Source organism: Triturus cristatus, chromosome 4_1, assembly GCF_964204655.1.
Source record: "Triturus cristatus chromosome 4_1, aTriCri1.1, whole genome shotgun sequence".
NCBI classification, from domain to species: domain Eukaryota; kingdom Metazoa; phylum Chordata; class Amphibia; order Caudata; family Salamandridae; genus Triturus; species Triturus cristatus.
The window spans coordinates 1,056,142,710-1,056,164,332 of record NC_140585.1 but is presented as its reverse complement, the minus strand read 5'-3'; positions in this window follow the sequence as shown (position 1 = coordinate 1,056,164,332).

Sequence of the window (21,623 nt, the reverse complement as noted above, 5' to 3'; positions counted from 1 at the left end):
TGACCAGGACAGGGTGGGTTCTACACTCTTTTAACACAATGAATATGGGGACGCATTTAATCTAATTATTGCTAAACATGATTTGCAGCTATTGAGTTGTAAACGTGGAGGTAAGGGGGAGCAAATCCCTACCTACAAGGGAAACAAATGCTGCCACGGTTATTGATCACGTACTGGTGTCTGCTTCTGTAGGTCAGAAGTGCAACACCCCTAGTATTATTCAGTCTTCAATAAGTGACCATACCCCTGCTGTGCTGCCTTTTTATTCTGCGGTCAGAAAAATAAAATGTCCTCTGTAGTCAGTAACACTATGATCACAGGGCCCAATGGGGTGAGAATTAAATGGGCAGGCATTGAGATTAATATTAAACTACAAGACATTTAAACCAGAAATTTTATGAAATGCAATTATTATTTAAATGAATAGGTGACCCCTAATAGGCTCTTGGATAATTTTCATTGTATTATATATTCCATTAATGCACTTTTGACTCGTAAAGTGAACATCTTCCGAACTAAAAACAAGGGATGGTTTGACCATTCATGTACTTTGGCATCTCAATGCTTGAAGGTGGCTTTACATAATTGCCCCCGGGATAATATGTTAATTAAAAACCTTCGCCTGGAATATAAAAAGGCTATTGCTGTTAGGAAAAGTCTCTCCAGGATAAGGCATGGTCCAGGTTGACCTTAGCTGTCAAAACTAATGACAGTAAACTATTTTGGGACACAGATAATGCTCCTTTTTAAAAAAATGATGACACCCCTGAGTTTAACGCTTCTGTTTCTTGTGAAGTATGGGTGGACCACTTTTCAAATTTTTTTTTGTATGCAAACATGAGGAATGTGGTGTAGAGGTATGTATGGCGATGTGTGAACAAAACCCCTCGCCCCATAAATATTTCTAACGAAGAGGTAATTTTTGCTTTTCAGGACATTGCACGGGGTTGGGCTCCTGGGCCCGATAGGGTGCCAGTAGATGTATTTAAAACTGTCAAACAACTATGGGGACCTATCCTGATTAGGGTGTTCAATGCTGCTGCTACCTGATTCCATCTTTATGGGGCATTTCAGCTGTGATACCAAGACAGGTAATGCAATACAAGAAGGGCGAAAGGTCAGACCCAAAAAATATTGCCCCATCTTGCTCCTGTCATCCTCATTAAAAGTGATGATTATGATTTTATTGAGGAGACTGGAGGGGTGGGCCTGGACAATTCAGTCCTATCCCAAGAACAGTTTGGTTTTAGAAAGTGCTTAGGGACAGTAGAGCAATGCGTTAACTTGCATCTGTTGATTGGGAAATATATCCTGGCTAAATCTGGGTCCCTCTGTCTTTGCTTTGCAGATCGAAGTAGCGCATTTCATTTAGTAGATCACTCTATCCTATTCTATTGTTAACGCTTCTCTCCCTTGGTGCTCCTACAGCAATTGTTAGTTTTCTTGCATTCCTGAATTTGAATTTATCTAGTAAAGTTTGTTAGGGATCCCAGGGAGAAAGCTCGCCCATTTTTAAGAGGCATTCAACAGGGTTGTGTTTTGGCCCCATTATTATTTTCTCTTTCTATTAGTGGGGTATACAATTTTCTTCAGACCCTTCATGCTGATGTTCTGTGAACTGTCGGGCATCCTATACCAGTGTTATTATATACTGATGATGCTGTCTTGTTATCCAGGACCCCAGTTGGCCTCCAGAAATTGATGAGTGTCTTTGGGGAGTTTATGCTCTTAAAGAATATGGTGATTAATACATTCAAAAATTTTACAATGATTTGTGGGCGGAAACCTAATAAATGCAGGCCTTTTTATCGATAATACTCCTATTACTAGTGTAAACTCTTTTTTTTTACTTGGGAAATTCATTTACGAGTAATAACTGCTAGGCTCAACATGTTCTTGGTGCTAGATCTAAATTGTTTAAACACAAAAAGTACTGGCACAGTGTAGCAAACATTTATTTTTGTTCTGGAATAAGTGGAGGAAGTGTATTTTACCACTAACCACCCATGCTCAATATATTATATAGAGTCACCCCGTCCAGAATGCTACAAATTGTAAAAGTCAATATAGTCAAAGTAGAGAAACAGAAAGAGAGAGAATGTGAAGTTAGTCCAAAGATAAAGAAACTCTACACAGACCCTCAAATAATGAAGAAGTGAAAAATGTGTAGAGAGAGAGAGAGTACCTCACGTGCGCACCACCAGAGGAGCTACTGGTTGGTTCTCACCAGCTTGCCCACGTCAGTTTCATCATTGGTGACTCTCTCTCAAGAAAAAAAAGGGTGTGTAGTGTCCAGTGAGACAACACAAAACACAGGACAGTGTAATGTGAAAACAAAAAAGACACATAAACTGTGCAAACAAGGACAGGAAAAGGTGGGGAGGGGTAATAGACTCTCAAGTAATATTTTATTCTGGTTAGGAGTCTATCCCTCTCTTTAAAAACACAGCATGTTGCATACCTTGATAATGACGGCCATAAAAAAAAAAGCTAGATCTAAATTGGCCAGAAATACCTTTGGAGTTTTTAGGGTTTCATCAAAGCTGGCTTGCCTGCCAATCAAGGAAATGGTGGAGATATATAAGGCCTAGAGGGGGGACTACTGCTACCTGTAGGACTGGTTTTGGGGTTATACCTCCAGGAATCAACTACAATTTGAGGAAAACAGCTTAATAAAACACTTACTTTGTTTACCCACCTCTGCTTCTAATTTTATTGTCCATCAAGAGCTTCAGCTTACAATATTTAGAGAATCTGTTTTTGGTCAGAACTTTGCTCCTTTGGTATTCTGTGGTCAAAAGAGGAGACCAGTTTTACTAACTCGTTTATTTCAGGCTGCTTAAAGTTGGATAATGCATCTCGCATTCCATGGCTGGTGTATATAAATTCCTCCTTTAGCACTTTATTTAACTTGTCAGTGTGAGATGCCCCCCTTAAGGTCTTGTCACTTTCCAAGAAACCGATTAAAGTTACCTTCCTTAGACACAGGGCAGAACGCCAAATGGTTTCCGAAATGATGAAATCAACAGTTGGCATATATATGCCTCTATCCTTGGAGGAGGGTTTCCAAAACTATTTATCTCGAGTTACCAATAATCAACACCAATATGTGTTGACCAGTTTTAGGCTTGGTATTGTGCATCATCCGGTAGCCTTTCCTACAGTGAAGTTGTGCCCACTTGAGTCATTTCCTTGCCATGTGATGGTGTGAGTAAGCAGAGCAAGAAGCACTTTGTATTATTCTGTAGTTTTTATTCAAGTTTTAGGGTCCACTACCTTAAACCTATTTTTGTTGCTCAACACTATTACAAATTAAAGAGTGGCTTTAATTTTATTTTTAGCTTGAAATGATCATTTGGCATGTATTGATGATGCTCTTTTTATCTTGAAGGCTATCAGTTTGAGAAAAAGTGTTATGTATTAGTTTTAACTGACGAAATTGGTAAATGTATCTGCCAATGTTGGATTATTGAACATATGCGGTACCTAGAAATATGCACTACTCTGTTATATGGAAATGTTTCTACGTTTTTATTATTCATGTTTTATGTACTTTCCTGACATGCCTAATAAAGACACCCTGGTATACGCATGAAATAACAAAACAAAGGCACGTTTTTAGCGGTTTGTTTCCTCTTTTACAATCAGCATATCAATCAATGGCTGATGCAAATGACAATAGTCAACACAGGGCAGACACTTATCTACCTTTAGTAAATATCAGACATTTCCTAAAATAGATGCATTTATTTATTTATTTGGGATTTTATGTAGCACAGACATGGCCCAGGGACATCAGAGAACCCTTCAAGAATACAGTTACCAACAATCATAATGAGAATATATTTGAGATACAGCAAAGAAACAGAGAGAAACAGACATCAAAAGTGTGTGTGAGATCATAGATTTGGTGTCTTTCCAAGAGAAGAATCTTAAGTTCCTTTATAAAGGTAGCACTACATAGTGTCATATGAAAGGACGGAGAGAGGGAGTTCCAGATTCTTGTCGCGGTTTCCGAAAATGTTTGGTTCATGTATCATTCTTGTGTGAAGGTAGGAGGCTCCAGTGGAAGGAATTGTATATTTCTTAAACTCCATTTAATGTCACAGATTTTCAGTTTTCCAGTTACGTAGATGGATGAAGAGCAGTGCAGAGCTTTGTTGTTTGTCCAGGCAATTTTAAATTGAGCTCTCGCTTCAATAGGAACACACTGGAGGGATAGCACAATAGGCGCGATTTGGTCAAATTTCATGTGTCCAGTAACAAAGCAGGCCGCAGCATGTAATACTGATCTGAGAGAAGTGGAGTGTGCTTCGGTGGTGCCTAAGAGGAGTGGGTTCTAACAGTTTGGTCTGGATAGAAGCAAAGCCTGAACAACTTAATTTCAGACCTGTTTCGGAATGAGCTGCCTGATCACCTAGAGCAGCCTTAGTTGGAACCGGGCATTCTTAGCAATGGCCGCTGTTTGACTCTGGAGGTGAGCTGATTGTAAAGGATGAAACCAAGCAGGGCAGAGAGCTACTCCGTCCATTCTTGTACAAGTAGGTTGGAGTTCCTCAGAGATATAAGTAATTCCTTTTTCCCAGGGTTAACTTTAATGTGGTGACTTGACCGTTTTGCTTGAATTCTTGCCAAGGTGTTGGAGAGAAGGAAAATGCTGTCCGGGGATAAGCTGGGTATCTTCAGCATACATGTGAAAGTGGATCCCAGAGTTCTTATGTGTCTAAAAAGTGACTCAAGATAGAGGATAAATAGGGCTAGTGAAAGGATTGAGCCTTGAGGAACCCTGTGTTGCAGGCAAATTGATGAGTGACAGAGCTCCCAATTTTCACTACTTGTGAACAGTTTGTCAGATAAAAGGGAAGTGTCAAGCTCACTGACCTGTTTTTTCTTATCTCCAGAATCAGCTGCAGAAATGACACAAATCCCAACACTACCCCTGTGCAGTGTGACCAAGCACCGGAGGAAGCGATGTTTGGATGAATTCCACTGGGAGAATGGGGGTGGGGATTGGAGGTGAGCGCTGGTGTTCTTCTGACTATATTTCAGGAATTCACTCGCTTTCAGTTTCTTTCTCAGGTTTCTCAACAAATGCTTCTTTGGTGTTTCTACGCTCATCTGGCATCTAATGGAACAGGAAACAAGATTTAGACATGATAACTGTTTTCTTACCCCAAAGTCTCTACCAGTTCACACTGACTTTGTTGACATCTTAATACCCTTGACAATTACACTTACCTGTTGATCACAGCCACGAAAATGTAAATAATGTTTTCCTTCTTGGCCTTTCTATAGTTCTGGCATTGAAGTCCTCTAGATTTGCCTCAAAGGAATAATCTACCTTGCCAAACTCAGTTCAAGTAAAAAGGAATAATTTCCCCTTTCATTGTTTCTCCTCAAGGATACTTGGTCAAGAATGTCAAGAATAGTTGTGCTTTTTAGTTTGGAGCAAAAGATTATGGTAATACCAAAGTTGGCCATAAAGTCTTTCTGGGACTGTGGTTCGTTACTTTTGATTATCATTTTTCCTTTTTTTCTTTTGGTCTCTGTCAGTTATTCTTTTTTCACACTCAAATCACTACCCTTTTGTCCTTTGTGGCTTTTCACTTCATGGAAAAGAATCGGGCCCTTGAGGGATCAAGACTGGAGACCTAGAAGACATGACTCGTAAGGATACCAGCTAAGTTAGAAACTTACTCCTCATCAGGATGTCCATCCAAGCATGAGAAAGCCAAGAAATTGTCACAAGTCCCAGGTGGGGTTTAAGTACCTTTTGTTTAAATCAAGCTAGGCTTCTTAGGTGCATGGCTTCTTAGGCGCATGTCTCCTGCTTATGAAGTGGCCTGGAAGGCCTACAGGGCCTTAAAAGACCAGACGGTGACTGAGGTAATGAGGACATTGCTTCTGGGGGTGCTCAGCTTTGATGTTGAGCATAGGTGCTAGTGAAGCAAGAAGTGCAGGATGCAACAGAGAAACACGTCAAGGGCTACCCCTTTGATGCCTATTCGATTCATCAGGAATCGCTCAAAGTGTGGTGGTTGACTGTATCAAAGGTAGTCAAGAGATTGGAGAGAACTAGAAAATATAAGTTTTCAATGTCAAGAATGTAGAGTGAGTCATCAACGATCTGCAGAATTGCATTCTCTGTGCTGTAAACCTGTCTGATACCAGATTGGAGAGTATCTAGGAGTCAGTTGCATCAATGTGAAATTGCAGTTGGGAGGCTATGCACCTTACCTAAGAAAGAGAAGGTGGAGACTGGATGGAAGTTGATTAGGTCATTGGGGTTCTGTGGTCATTTTCTTTAAAAAAAAGGAGAGATTTGACCAAAATGTTGAGGGATGAGTTGACAATGTTGACATGAAAGAGCACTGGGCCCAGTGGTATCTACTTATGGACATCCCTGGTTTAGCACGGCACAAGATGGAAGATGAGAATAGCTTCCCCTAAGAGTGGAAGTGTATTACCTGCATTGCTTTGTCAGGAGTTTGAAGACCCCTGACACTGATGTGAGGAGGGTGAAATAACGGCTCGATTTAGAAATACATGAATCCCTTGTCAGCAAAGGACTGCTGATTAGTTCTTCCTGAGCACCACCATTTGGTACATATGAGGGGTGAGACTGTAGTTTTCATTATTCAAGGTGGGGACGTTTCTAGACAAGGCTTGCCCTTTTGTCAATCACTGATTACTGCTTCAGGAAGACTGATGACACCTGGGAGTTTGTGGAGTTTTGCCCACTCCACATTATGCTTGCTAGGGGAGTTCTGGCAAAGAACGTTGCCAAACGCCACATGGCGGTGTGTTTTCTCGAGTGTGGCTTGCCAATCTTAGGTTGGCAAGCGTGAGTGAGAATTTGCGTCTCCTAGTAAAATCCACTCTAGCAGAGAAAAGAAGCTGTGCCCTCTGGCATGCAGTGTGGTGCTGTTTGCACTGATTTTACAGCACGTAGCAAGCTCCTGGTGCTAATATCAGCGCAAGCAGCGTGACGTGTCAAACTCTGCCCGCTTGCAAAACTCCATGGAATCTCGCTGAGTTTTTTATGCAACTCATTCGAATTTCACGGAGTGAAACTCCACGAGTTCCTCCCACCCCTAATCACAACTAGATGCATAGAATGTACATTTCTTTGTGTCCATGTTTTGAGTGCTCATGCTTGAAGTCAGCCTAATTTCTACCTACCCGGCGATCTGTCACTTCGCATAAACTCAATGATTGGAGAGCAGCCTCGAAACAACATTTGAAAGAGAACCAATCCAAAGCAGTTCTGAAACCTTAGACAGTAGATCCACCTCCACTGACTGGAAAATGTGTATAAAAGTAGAATCAAAATTAACCCCAGGCGTAGTGTGCGTAGCGGGGCTACGTGGAGGTCCACGGAGTTGAGAACAAACTCTGCCCCGCCACCCGCCTCCAACCTCCTATTAATAATTAATTAAAAATGATGTAAAAGTAAAGAAAAACCACTTACCTGGACTGCGGCGTCCCCGGGCTGCCCTTCTCCTCTTCTTCGCCGTCTCTGCCAAAACTGCGCATGCGAGCGCGCCCGCGCCTTTGCATTTCTCGCAAGAAATGCGCGAGCGCGCATGCACAGTTTTCGCGGAGACGGCGAAGAAGAGGAGGGCAGTCCGGGGACGCCGTAGTCCAGGTAAGTTGTTTTTCTTTACTTTTACATCATTTATAATTAATTGTTAATAGGGATCAGTGGTGGGGCTGGGCAACGCCGCTCCACCGTGGAGTGTGTGGAGATGTGCCTTCTCCGTGTTCTCCATGGAACTCGGAGGAGGCAAATCTTCACACTTTCCGCAGGTGTAGCGGAGGTCTCTGCCTGGGCTTAAACAAAACCACCCCACTTTTTTCCTGTTCCACGTTCTTCTTGAACAAGGAAGGGGGTGCTCCACTGTCATGGTTGGTCAAGCCATCCACAGTTGGTCAGGCCATCTGCTTGTCACGCCTGGCACTGAGACACTATGTGCAGTCATTTGCTTGTCATGCCTGGAACTGGGACACTATGTGGGAACTGGGACACTATGCGCAGTCATCCACTTTCATGCCTGGAACTGAGACAAACACTGCCTAAGGAGACTCCCTGTGGGACACAATGTATTGTTTCATTAGTTATGGAATGAGCATGTTCACACTCCGTGGCAGGACGCTACCCTGTGCCACATCACTGCCTTATGTCAGAGACACTTATCCCAGTGCTATAAGATACTATGCTCTTTCTTCACATGGGCATGCTCAGGGAGAGCTTTTTTTTTTAATAATCATGGCGAAGCTATGGTAAATGGCGGATAATATAAAGTGTAGTACACGCTTTGATTAAAGGACAAATGCGCTGTGTTTGCACTGTGCTATCATGTACATAACTCTTTATCTCTCGTTACAGGTTATGCCCACACACTTGTGAGTGGCGCAATCCCTGCAGACGAGCAGCACAGCACCAAGACTCCCCATCTTAAGAGCCTGAAGCATGGTAGGAAGCGCGCTTCTGCACTCACTTCCTTCTGGTTTCAGAACTAACAGTTAGGCATGAGCTCCTAGCCTGTGTACATTGTTGGCAGTCAACAAGGTGCGCTTTTGAGCAGCACGTAGGAAAAAGACATCGAGAGTGTTTGGTTTTATACTGTTGATAAAGCAGCTCAGTGAGCTCTCTGTGGCTAACATGGTGAGAACTCTGTGAATCTCCTACCCAGCAACATTTGGAATTGTATACAATTTCTGGGGGAACGGGTTGGGAAGTACCAAACCTGTGCCACAAACTGAGTCTTGGTGTCTTCCAAAGTGAGCGAATAGAAGTCTTGTGAATGTCTTTTCGAGGCACGTGATAGTAACAGACCTGATTACAAGGGACGTTCCTACTTGTTGCCAATGATTTTCAATTGCTACAGATAAGACTAATTGTCAGGTGTTACATTTATGCATACATGTTCGTTTGGTATGCACCAGTTGAGCCCTTTACTCACCATCTTCTACCACTGTTCCAGGTCTCCCTCCCCACCATACCCTCCCTAACACCCTTCCCCTCATCTAGCCACTCAAATCCTCTGGTATCTATACATAGAGAGTCGGTGCTGCCAGAAGGTGGGCATTTGAGGGTACTGCTCCTGAGGAATTTGCTCTGTGACATCCATAGAGTGCTCCAATAGCTGAAATGTAACCAGGGCTGGTGTCTGCCTAACAGCCAGTCACCCTGAGGTAAGGGGAGATAACATGAAGTTTGTAATCTGTGCTGGAAAACCTGAGGGTCTGCTAAAAGAACCTAGAAGCCTATCTGCTTGGTGAGAGAAGAAATGAGTGTTCTTGGCCCTGCAGAAGTAGAGACTGTACAGAAGATGACCAGTGTGTTCCTAGCATGTAGAGCATCCAGAGGAAGCTGACGAATAAAGAAATAAGCCACGAGTGAACTTTGCTGCAAAGGAACTATCCGGTCTTTTTCTGCAGTTCCTTAGTGAACTGTATCAGAATTGCACTTGAGCACCTGAGTGAAGATTTGTGTTCTCCATCCCACCCACCCGTTGCCCTCCCCCAGCAACCAGCCACAGGCTTCAGATATTGGTGCTGCTGCTGCAGCATAGAAATAAAAGCTGTGTCACTGTCGAAGAAGAAGCCAGGATGAGCCTGGAAATTACAACTGCCAGAGGCATAATCATAAAGAAATTCAGTTGAGAGGCCCCAACTGCTACGTCTGGTCACCGTCCTGAAGCTAGCCGCATGGCCACCACTGTTGAAGATGGGGGTGTGTGGGTGTGTGTGTGTTTGTGTGAGATCCCGCGGACCTGAAATGCAAGTTTCTTAAACAAACCCTAACCATAACTCAAACTTATTTAGCTGTGGTTTGTGATTAATGTACTGCAATATAATTATTGGGTGGAACATTACACAATTGTATCCATGGGTTTGTTGCTGAGTTCTTACCCCCTTGAGAAGCCTGTGAGAGCACCCCCTCATTATCCTGAGAGTGAAGAGCTAAAAGGGTTCTACATTTCCCAGTTAGTTTAAAGGCCCATAAGAGCAACGAGACATAGTAGCACACAGGTAAACAATCTCAACCACTACAGTTGGGGTCTATTAGCCCCCGTCCTCTCTGAAGCTCCTCAGACGGGGTCTAACAAAGACCTTTGAAGTTAGTATTTCTGGGCGAACGCAAACATTTCCCACTAACCACTTATGAGTGAAATTTGTTTGCATCTGAACGAATTCCCATTGCCACGCCAGAACCCTGCATATGAATGAGCAGACATCCACAGAAAATTCATGCTTCACAAAATGCCTGCAGTTATCCTTCAAATTTCCCATGCAGACCAGCACCACATATGCATGGCATTAGATCACCATTGTTAGAGTATATACATTTGGAAACCCCCTGCATACCTCGGAAAGCTAGGTGTCCCACAGTATTTATTTATTTCCATATTGATTTTATATTTATTATGGAGATTTGATAGTGGTTCATGCTGCGTTTTGTTGTCTTTAGATTTGTAGCAATGAGGAAACAGAGTTTGCTTGTTGGAGGAGGCGGTTAGCATCCAATCCATTACTTTTTTAACTGTTTAAAAGTAACTTACTGTGAGATTAAAGAAATATATTTTATGAAGCCATTCAGCCATAATTTGTGAATGAAGCTAATACATACAAATCTACAACAACACCGCTTGGTCTATTTACTTTATTGCATTCCATTCTAGTGTTACACATACCTAAGTGTTACGCCTGCCCCACCACCCTGCAAGGCTAAGCTTGACTGTTCACCTTCACCAGCCTTTTAGAGCCAAAGTCTAATAAGCAATGGCAAAGCCAATAGGTCTTTCATGTATAAAGCGAGTGCCAAACTGCTGTCTTTGCCAAAGTTTGTCTGTAAATTATTTTCTTTTCAAAGTAAAAGAAAAAATACAAAACACATAACGTATTGTATCTTAAAACTGTACATTTAATTCAATATTTTAAATCTTTATAAATGTCATGGTGAATAAGGAAGTGTCAGAATGTAAAGGGAAATGCTTGCACAGACGTATTATACTTTTCACAGAATTCAGAGAGGTATTCTGTAGTGGCCCATGGAGCAGATCTATGCACCTCCAGGAGAAGTGCCACGCTAAGTACACCTTCTGGCTCCGAGGCCAATTGAGTGAGTGCAGCATTTGGCCTGTCTCCCTGCCATAAAAGGTATTATGTGACAACGATTTTGGTTTCATGCAATATGTGGAAAGCAGGAAATAAAACAAAACCACCCTAAAAGTCTGCACTTCAGCCATACCCCAACACAAATAACCCTGTTGCTTCACTATTGCAGTGAGGGGTGGTGAAGAACACAGTGTGGGGGTGATTATTTGAAGGAGTGAAGCAGCATGCGAGGGAGAGATCTAGAAAATACCTCCACTCTCGTGGGGGCATATTAACAAGCCAGGCGATAAAATTATCGCCGCTTTAGCGGCAGAAAACTGCCGCTAAAGCGGCGATAATGGGCTTGATAATATGCTCTATGGAATTCCAATTGAAGCCCATGTTAGACGTCCTTCACATTTAACATGGGTTTCAATTGGAATTCCATAGAGCATATTATCAAGCCCATTATCGTCGTTTTAGCGGCAGTTTTCTGCCGCTAAAGCGGCGATAATTTTATCGCCTGGCTTGTTAATATGCCCGGTGGAGAGCTGAATGGGGAAAAAACACAATACATCCAAAAAACAGCAGTTCTCTAACTGTGATCAGTGGAAGGGTACAAGTCAGCCAGTCAAAAGAATAATTTAGAAGCTATGCTCCAGGGGAGGGACAAACACAAGAAGGAGCAAGCAAGGCATTGAATAAAAAGCAAACACATGGGAGTGACAATAAAACCAACCAATGGTAAGCAATGAGTTAGCTGTAAGCCCACAATAGGTCTCAAAATGTCTGGTAAGTCCTGATGCTCCAGGGCCATAAGGCAAGACTTGTTTCAAAGAGTGAAATGCTGACTAAATGATCCAGGTCCTTAAACTATTCACAAAGCAAGATTACTCTGATTACTTCTGTCACTGCCTCTGTTCTCAGACACCTTGGATGCATGTAGCCTGTGAACAGAATTTGTGGGGAAGACTTAAGCACAATTAATTCTACATAAAAGCAGCACACTGGGAGTTGTGCCAATGAGAAAATCTTTAATTCTTTCTGCCTGGAATGTTATTAGGAAAAACAATAGATCCAAAGTGCACAAAAAAGCTACGTACACTTCGAAATAACAATTAACACATTTCACAGCTTTAGAAGGGGAGTAAAAATATTGTTGATAGAAGAATTTCCAAACGTGTCTTTTTCCTTTGAAGAATGTTTGGATGAACTTGAACTGAAGCAAGGAAGGACTTCGTGAGTCACGAATGAATCTGCTTCAAGTGAACTTGACCTCTTGTGATGACTGTGTGTGTGTATGTTGCCATGTCTCGTTTTTTGTGACAGCTCATCTGCCAGAATTGCGAAGAGCTGACCAAAGTATTTGGGCTTTCACCTGTTTATTATCATTTTTGCGGTGAACTCGCTGCTTGACTCATGTCCAGGCTGCAGCACCCAGCTCTCCCAGACTGAGTTCCATTGTTATGGTAAAATTGAGCGTCGGTCCAGAAGGCCTTGTTGAACAGCCGCAGCGCTGCATTCCCAGACACTAATGCCCGCTTTCGGTGAGTCAAGTCTTTCATTTAGTCTGCTGCCCAGGAAGTGGCTTGCTAAACACTGTCTCTTTTGGAGTTACTTTAGCTCAACCTGAAATTTTGAATGAAAACAGATGCTTTTACGAGACAGGAAAGAAAATGAAACGCTCGACTTTGGAAGCTTGCATTTTTATTCATGAGAGGTGATAACATCGCCTGTGAGCGTATTCCACTTAAACTACTTGCAAGCATATATACCTTTTCCCTGATCTAAGTGAATTTTCAAATTGGTGGGTATACAACCAAAATTAATAAAGCCGAATACTATGCTATTATCCGCGCAAATCACAGAGACAATATGACACCCCCTACACTCCGTATCTTCTTAATAATTCAAGTACATCATTTTTACCCTGAAACAACAGTATGTTTGCAAACTCATGGCAGGTTTAATAAACTTATGACAGGGTAGTAGCACGTGCCCCTGCAGCACTGCAACTCCGGCACTTCCGGAATCCTCCAGCCCTTCGGCCGACCCCCTTCATCCCAAGGCCGACAAATATCTGTGAGACATGAGGGACTCAGGTATGGGAAGCCGTTCATGTCAAAATTACAGATCCCCATATCAGACACCTCCTGAAATGCATAGCATGCTGCAAAATGAATATGACACACACCAGAATAAATGTAATATGTGTCAAAATAATTATGATACCTGGCAGAGTGAATCTGACTTGAATCAAAACAAATATGAAACCTGGCAGAGTGAATATGCTACTTTGTGATTAATATGAATAACACGCACTCCGAATTAAATAAGAGATATACCTAAATATATATCAATCATACTGAAATGAATATGGCCCTCACTATAAACAATATAGCAATCACTGACACAAATACAATATGCTTCAAACAGAATGGGACATTTCTTGAAATGACTGACATATGCCAAGAGGTATATGACATACTTTGAAATGAATATAACAGATTGAAATAAATATATTATATTCTGAAAAGAATGCAATGCACTTTGAAAATATTATAACTTGCACTAAAATGAACATTACACATGTTGCAATGAACATGAATTGCGTTGAAATTATTGTTACCCAGATTGCAATGAATATGAGAATTTCAGAAATGAATAGAAGTTGATTTAAAATGAATATGGCTTGTGTTGAAATTAATATAATCCCCATTGAACTGAATTTGACATGTCTTAAAATAGGTATGACCAAAGCTGATAATCTCACGACATTTGTCAAAATTAATATAGCATGCATTGAAATGAAGATGATACATATTCAAATGAATATGATATATGTTAAAATAGATACGTTGCATCTTAAAATTGATAAGACTAGTATTAATATGAATATGACTTCCATTGAAATAAATATAACATTGATTGAAAGGAATATATAATATGTAAAAAGGAATATGACATGCATTGAAATGAATATGACATTTATCAAAGTGAATACGGGTTGCATTTAAAGTAATATGATACACATTGACATGATTATGATACGTGTTGAAATGGTTATGATTCATGTTAAAATGAATATAAGATGTGTTATTGTGAATGAGACATCTATTGCAAGGAATATGGCATGTGCTAAGATGAATACGACATGCTTTGAAATGAATATGATACATATTCTAATGAATATGATATATGTTAAAATAGATACGTTGCATCTTAAAATTAATAAGACAAGTATTAATATGAATGTGACATCCATTGAAATAAATATAACATTGATTGAAAGGAATATATAATATGTAAAAAGGAATATGACATGCGTTGAAATGAATATGACATTTATCAAAATGAATACGGGTTGCATTTAAAGTAATATGATACACATTGACATGATTATGATACGTGTTGAAATGGTTATGATTCATGTTAAAATGAATATAAGATGTGTTAATGTGAATGAGACATCTATTGAAATGAATATGGCATGTGCTAAGATGAATACAACATGCTTTGAAATGAATATGAGCCACATTGTAATAATGCAACATGCCTTAAAATTAATATGACCAATGCTGAAATTAAAATGAAACTTGTCAAAATGAATGTTATGTTTTGAAATTAATATGATACACATCAAAATGAATATTGCATGTATGGAAATGAATAGAACCTATATTGAAACGAATATGACCCATGTCAAAATTATGACAATTGTTAAGGTGAATAAGACATTATTGAAATGAATATGACATTCATTGAAAGGAATATGACAAATAAGTGATGGAGAGTGAGTAAAAAAGAGTGGGAGATTAAGAGATGGAATAAGGGATGAGGTATGTGGTATGTGGAGGGACAACTCAGGGGTGAGGGATGAAACATAAAAAGTCTATTGAGTGAGTGATGTGAAGTGATTATTGGAATTCAGAAGTTAGAGATGACTTGTATATGGGAAATAGAGGATGGCTGATGGATGGTGAGAAATGAGGAGTGAGGGTAAAGGAGGAAGTAGGACATTTAGGTCCTTCTTTATATTTTGTCGGTCGGTCGGCCCGTCCTCGACCAGAGTGACGGAGTAAATTACCACATCACCCTGATGGAGGTGCAGACCGCCACGTTTTGAAATATCCATTGGCCTGATGGACATTTCAAGCATTGGCAGGTACCATAGTTCCATCTCCACCAAAAATTTAAAGTAGGCACTAAGCGTGACAGAAGAGAAGGATAAATAATGGATCAGGACTGATGAGCGAGCGCTGTGGAGTGAGAAGGGATACATGAGGAGTAAAGGATATGGAGAGGCGTGTGTTGTGTGTGGAACAGGGATTGTATACCTACAGTGAAGACCTGGCTGTATGATATACTGCAACGACCAACTGGAACTCTACTATTCCACCATTTCCCAGGTTCTGTGGCCCAAGAACATCTGGGGTCCCTTGAAAGAATATCTGTTGATTCATGATATAAACTGCATCAACCGGTTAAAGCTTGTGCTAAACATGCAGAATGGGGGCGGGATGGGAGAATGATGGGAATGTGTATACTGACTTGTTCCTTAACAACAGCTCCAAATGCCATGGCACCTGAAGCACTCTTGCAGCCCCACTTTAGCTGTGATTAATGCCACTGTACTATAGAAGTTCCATCTTGAAGTGCAGAAAAGATTTCTGTGACAAGGGCGACACTTCTGGACTGTTTATGTATAATACACAGGGCCACTGGAATTATGCAGCAGAGAGAGGAAGGCCAAATTGTATGGCAGGGTTGACTAAATTATGCGTCAAGAAAGGCAAATTATGCACCATAATGCAGCACATATTATTATTGCATTATTTTGTTATCTATTCCCAGGTTACCGTCCTCCAGGACCACGTCCAGCCTTCTGCAAGTTCATCGCCCCCCTCGCCATAGACTCCAATAACTACATTTTCTTCGGTGACCTCAACTTCCATCTCGACGACCACAATGACAATCACTACCAACCTCCTCGACAGGATGAACAACATCGAACTCACCCAACTTGTCCATGGCCCCACAAACACCACAGACCCCACACTAGAACCCACATATATCTCCAGCGACTGCATCAGGTACAGCCTCACCACAGAACTCACCTGGATGACAACTCCATCATTCACTTCAACATCACCAGCTCACAAACCTCTGCCCCCAGTCTGCCCAACGCCCCCCACTGCAGCTGGATCTAAGTCTCATAGGACGAATGAATCAACGCCATCAACACCACCCACCCCATCTCCACCAACAACCTAGACCAGAACGCCAGAAACTTTAACAATTAGATCACCGACTGCGCTGACAGTGTCACTCCCATCGGCAACAACACCCACAGAAGGTCCACCAAGAAGGCTACCTGGTACACTAAAAACCTAAGAACCACTATACGACACTGGAAACAACTGGAAAGGAGATGGCGCAATAGTTAGGACACAACTGACTTCAAGACAACCCTGAACCTCTACCACAGAGAGTTGAGAGAATCAAAGAAAAAGTCCTTAGCCTCAAGCATCAAATCAAGCTCCAATAATATATCCCTTCATGCTTTGCTCGTACTTTGCTGTGTTTTTGTGACTTGACTCCTTGACACACTCATGCTTCCTACCTTCCTTTTGCATAATAATGCAATTTTCATCACTTGGTCCCAATGAGATCTTACCTCCATATCTATCTCTCCCCTGCCACACTCATCTTCTTATGTAATTGCCTACCTGGTCCCGCTAACCATTGCAGTCTTTCTCTCAAGAAGTTACTTATATTTGTTAATGCCTTATCTGGTAGAGAATTTATCTAGCTGCAGAATCCTAACCATAGAATATTCCCCAGGAGTCAGACTAGATCCAGAAGTTTTCAAGCAGTACCTTTGAGGTGGCCACGTTCGGCTCTGTGTTGGTGGTCTCTGCGCCGGCAATGCAATGCCTGGTGCCTATATAAATGCCACCCTGGAGGGCTGAAGTCAGTTCCTTTTGCGACTTTCCACGCCAAGCATGCAGAGCCACGATGAATTCTGACAACTGAACTGAAATTCTAAAGTCCTTAGAAGGATGACCCCCACAATGTAAACAGTTCTGTGAGCATGGAGGATGGAATGACCAGTAAGCAATCTGTGTCTACATAGATACTCTACCAGATAAGGCTTAACCAAAGGTAAGTAACTTGTTGATATGATAGAGACTTCTAGCCGCAGATTCATTACCTTAGAATACAAAACCCAAGCTATGCCTTCCGGGGGGTGGGTATGCAAAACTGATTTAAACCAGGAAGTCCTACAGGACTGAGTGGACAAAGTGACCATCACAATGGACCGAACTGTCCAGGCAGTAGTGTTTGGTAGACATTTGCATAGATGCCCATGTTGCTGCCTGACAGATGACCAGGACAGGGATTCCTTACTCTAATGCAGTGGTTTCAGTCTTGGCTCTGGTGGAATGAGCAAGCAAGCCCTCAGGGGGTTGCTTCTTGACCAATACATAGCAGTTATTTATGCAGGGCATTATTCTTCTTGAGATGGTCCATTTCTGCACATCCTTCAATTCCTAAGCCCCTTCGTACCCCACAAAGTGTTGATTGTCCACCCAGAACTCTTTTGTGCGATCAAGTTAGAAACTACAACTCTTTTTGGGTCCAGACAATGGAGTCTCTCCTCCTCCTTTGAAGTGTGAGGTGGAGAAAAAAAGTTAGGCAGTGTGATGCTCTGGCCTACATGGAAAGGAGCCACAACCTTCGGGAGGAAGGAGGCATGTGTCCAGAGTACGAAATTGTCTGGATAGAAGATGGTGTAGGGAGGGTTTACATAGAGTGCCTGCAATTCGCTGACCATTCTGGCTGATGTAATGGGCGCCAAAAAGCAGTCTTGATGGTTAATCAATGGCGGGAGCAATTATGCAGTGGCTCAAAGTGTGCACACATTAAGTCCCAATTAAGCATGCTGAATGACCTGGGAGAAATGTATGTTGCAAACCTTTGAGGAAACTAGCCATAAAAGGTGCCTTGAACAAAGAAGATTGGTCTGGAAAACACAAAAAGGCTGAAATGCCCTATAAGTAACTGTGCCGAGATCAGGGCCCGGCTGGGCCAAGAATAGACCAAACAGGAGAACCTGAGAAAGTGGTGCAGATAGAGGATTAATGTTCCTAGATAAACACCATGCAACAGATTTATCTCAACAGGCTGGTGTATACCCACTTGGTGGAGGTACACCTAGCTGCCACAATAACATCACATATTTTGTGAGGAAGTTTGAAAGCTGTCCGCTGTTACCGCTCAATCTTCAAACATAAAGATGAAGGGTGTGCTGGCTCAAGTGTAGGACCCTCCCGTTGCTGCACCAGAAGATTCTCTTGATGAGGAACTTGATCGGGGGACCAATGCTTATGCTCAACAGCCTGGGATACCAGTCTCTCCTTGCCCAATCCAGACTCACAAGAATGACTTGGCCCCAGTCATTCCTGATCTTCTTGAGAACTCCGTGCAGAAGTGGTTCTGGTGGAAAGACATACAGGAGGCCAGAGCTCCACTTGAGATGAAAAGCGTCTCAGAGCGAAAGACACCATGGAAACTCACCTGCACAAATTTGGGGACATGGTGCATTCTGGGCCAAGGCTCTCCCCAATCTTGAAAGAGACCTTGTACCATCTCTGGATGGAGATGCCATTAGTGATACACTAAGCATCATCCACTGAGTTTGTCTACTATGACCTTTAAAGATCCCCCCAGGTGATGAACCACCAGGAAAATGCACTGATGTTCCAGCCATGTCCAGAGATGCAGAGACCCTTCCCAAAGAGTCCATGACCCTACCCTACCTTGTTTTTTGCCGTTCAAAATGGCGTTTCTATTGTCCATGCACCAGTCTTCCCTTGATCAAAGGATGAAAGGCTTTCAATGCCAAGCTGCTCATCCCATATTGATGTGAAGCTCGAACTCTGACGGAGACCGGAGTCCTCTGATCTCCATCTCTCCTAGAGTCCGCCTCAGCTAAGGAGTGATGCATCGGTCACTGTAGCCAGCTCTGGTTGAGGAAGGTAGAGAGGGCTGCGATTGACCCAATCGTGGTTCGTCAGTCACCATTGCACATCTTTCACAGTTACCTCCAAGATCTGGACTATGTTGGAGGGATACACCTGATGCTGTGCCCGGTGGAACTTCAGGTCCCACTGCAGAGTCCGCATATGCCAACAAGCAAGTGTTAAAAGCAGGATACAGGATGCCATGAGGCCCAACAGCCTCAGGGTCATTCATTCCGAAATCCAGGATAGTAGCTGAAACATCTGTATCATAGACTGAATATATCTTGCTCTCTGAAACTGTAGGGTCCAGAAAAGCTCTGATGAAAGGAACATTGATAGTGAACCTCCAGCAAGTGCAGGAGGTTCGCCGTAGTCTTGAGGTTGGAGACAACTGCCTGTTGAGTGACCAGCTTAAACAGCCAATCATCGAGGTATGGGAAGACTGGAATCCCTGACCTCCGCAGATATGCTGCAACCACCATTATCACCTTGGTAAACACTCAAGGGGTGCTGGTAAAGCTGAAAAGGGGCACAGCAAACTGAAAGTGCTCTTGGCTCACCATGAATGGTAGTAACGTCTGTAGACAGGCAGGACGGGCATGTGGAAATATGTGTCCTGCAAGTCCAGCGCTACCGTCTAGTCTCCTGAGTGCAGGGCACACAGGACTTGAGCGAGCATAAGCATTTTGAATTTCTCCTTTTTCAGAAATAAATTGTGAAGGCGCAGGTCTAGGATGGTATGAAGGCCTCTGTCCTTTTTGGGCACCAGGAAGTAGCGGTTATAGAATCTGTGACCTACTTCTGATTCCGGCACCCTCATGATTGCTCCTTGGCCAAGAGAGCCAACACTTCCTGATGGAGCAAGGAGAGGTGGTCCTCCATCAGCCAGTTGTAAGTGGATGACATTGATGGAGGGGTCGTCACAAAGGGGATGGAGTAGCCCCTTTTGGCAACCTGCAAAACACAATGGTCCAATGTTTCCAAATTCCAGCGGTGCAGCTGGTGGCCTATCATGCCTCCCACGGGATGCCCATGATGGTAGGAGGGCAAACTAAAGGGGTTTTGAGGCTATGCCTGATGGGGGAGGTGGGGTTACAGGCCAGTCCTTTGGCTACCTTTCCCAGGTGGTCTGTGGGACCTGCATCCAAATTCAATAAAAAGGCTGGGAATGTATGAACGTGGTTGAAAACCCCTCTGTGGCGGAAAGTGAACTGAGGTTGGCAAGGGGCCAGGGAGAAGCGCAAGGACCTGGCTGAAGCTCTGCTATCCTTAAAGTGCTCCAGCAGTGAGCCCTCCATCTTTCCAAAAAGAAAAGAGATCTCAAAAGGCACATCCATAAGTGAATATTAAGTTGAATTTTGCTGTGTCTCTTCCCTCAGCAATGGCTCTGGCCTTCTCTGAGACAATAGGCAGCACTTGCGCAACCGAGTCCCAGATCATACAGGAGTATCTGCCCAAGAGGCATGCTGTGTTCACTGACCGCAGTGCAAGGATGGCAGAAAATGCAGAGAACATTCATTTCCCAAAGGTGTCCAGCCTCTTGTACTCCCCATCCAGTGCACTGGTATGCAACACACCAGGTTTGACACTAGAGTTGGAGGTTTGGGCCTCGAAGCTCTCTAGGGTGGGGTGCTGTGTAAGGAAACTTGGGTCCCCAGCAGTGGAACAACTGTGGCATGAAATTATACCATGCACAGGAGGCCCAACGTAGGGCTTCCACCAGGCCCCTAGTAGAATATTAGTAAGAGCTTCATTACAAAGTTAGGGTTCAGATGGGGCGACTCCCGGTAGAAGCACCTCTTTCAAGACATTCAGCTTGACTGCCACTTCAGGTCCAAAACCTCAGCCTCCCTACACACTACCCACAGTGAATAAGGCACCCTCCTCTTCCAGAGCCTCAGAAGGGGGGGAGACCAAGTCAGTGTCCATATAAGTTGTCCTCTGTATCGTCTAAGGGATGCTGGTATCCATAAGGTTCCGCAGACCCCTTCTATTCGTTTCGCTCTTCAGGCCTGTTGAATGAAGATGGCACTGGCTTTGACCTGGAGTGCATGGTCCCAGCCCGCGCCGGAACAAGTGTCAGACGATGCCCGCCTATCTCTGTGTCGGAGCCAGAAATGAGGATGGGGATGGTGCCACAGTAGTGTTTTGGTGGTGGCGCGGGAAGGTCAGTACTGGAGTGGGCGCTGAGAAAGGTCTTGCTCTCAAAGGCAGCTTCGCTCCAGATTCAACACTGGCTCCATGTGGCCCCACTGGCATTGAAGGTGAACCTGCCAGTAAGGATATGATGCACATGACCTAAGAAAATTCTAGCAGCTAGGCAGGGGTTGTTCCGGCTCAGGGAAAGTCAGGAAAGCACGGAAGGGAGTCTGTCTCAGGCTCTGCTGAAGTGCATGGCCTGGAGTGCCGACGCTCTCGCACCTTGCCGACGACTTACATCGGTGTGGCGAAGTCGAAGATGTCTAAGGCTTCTTTGTTTTCTTCTTCCGGTAG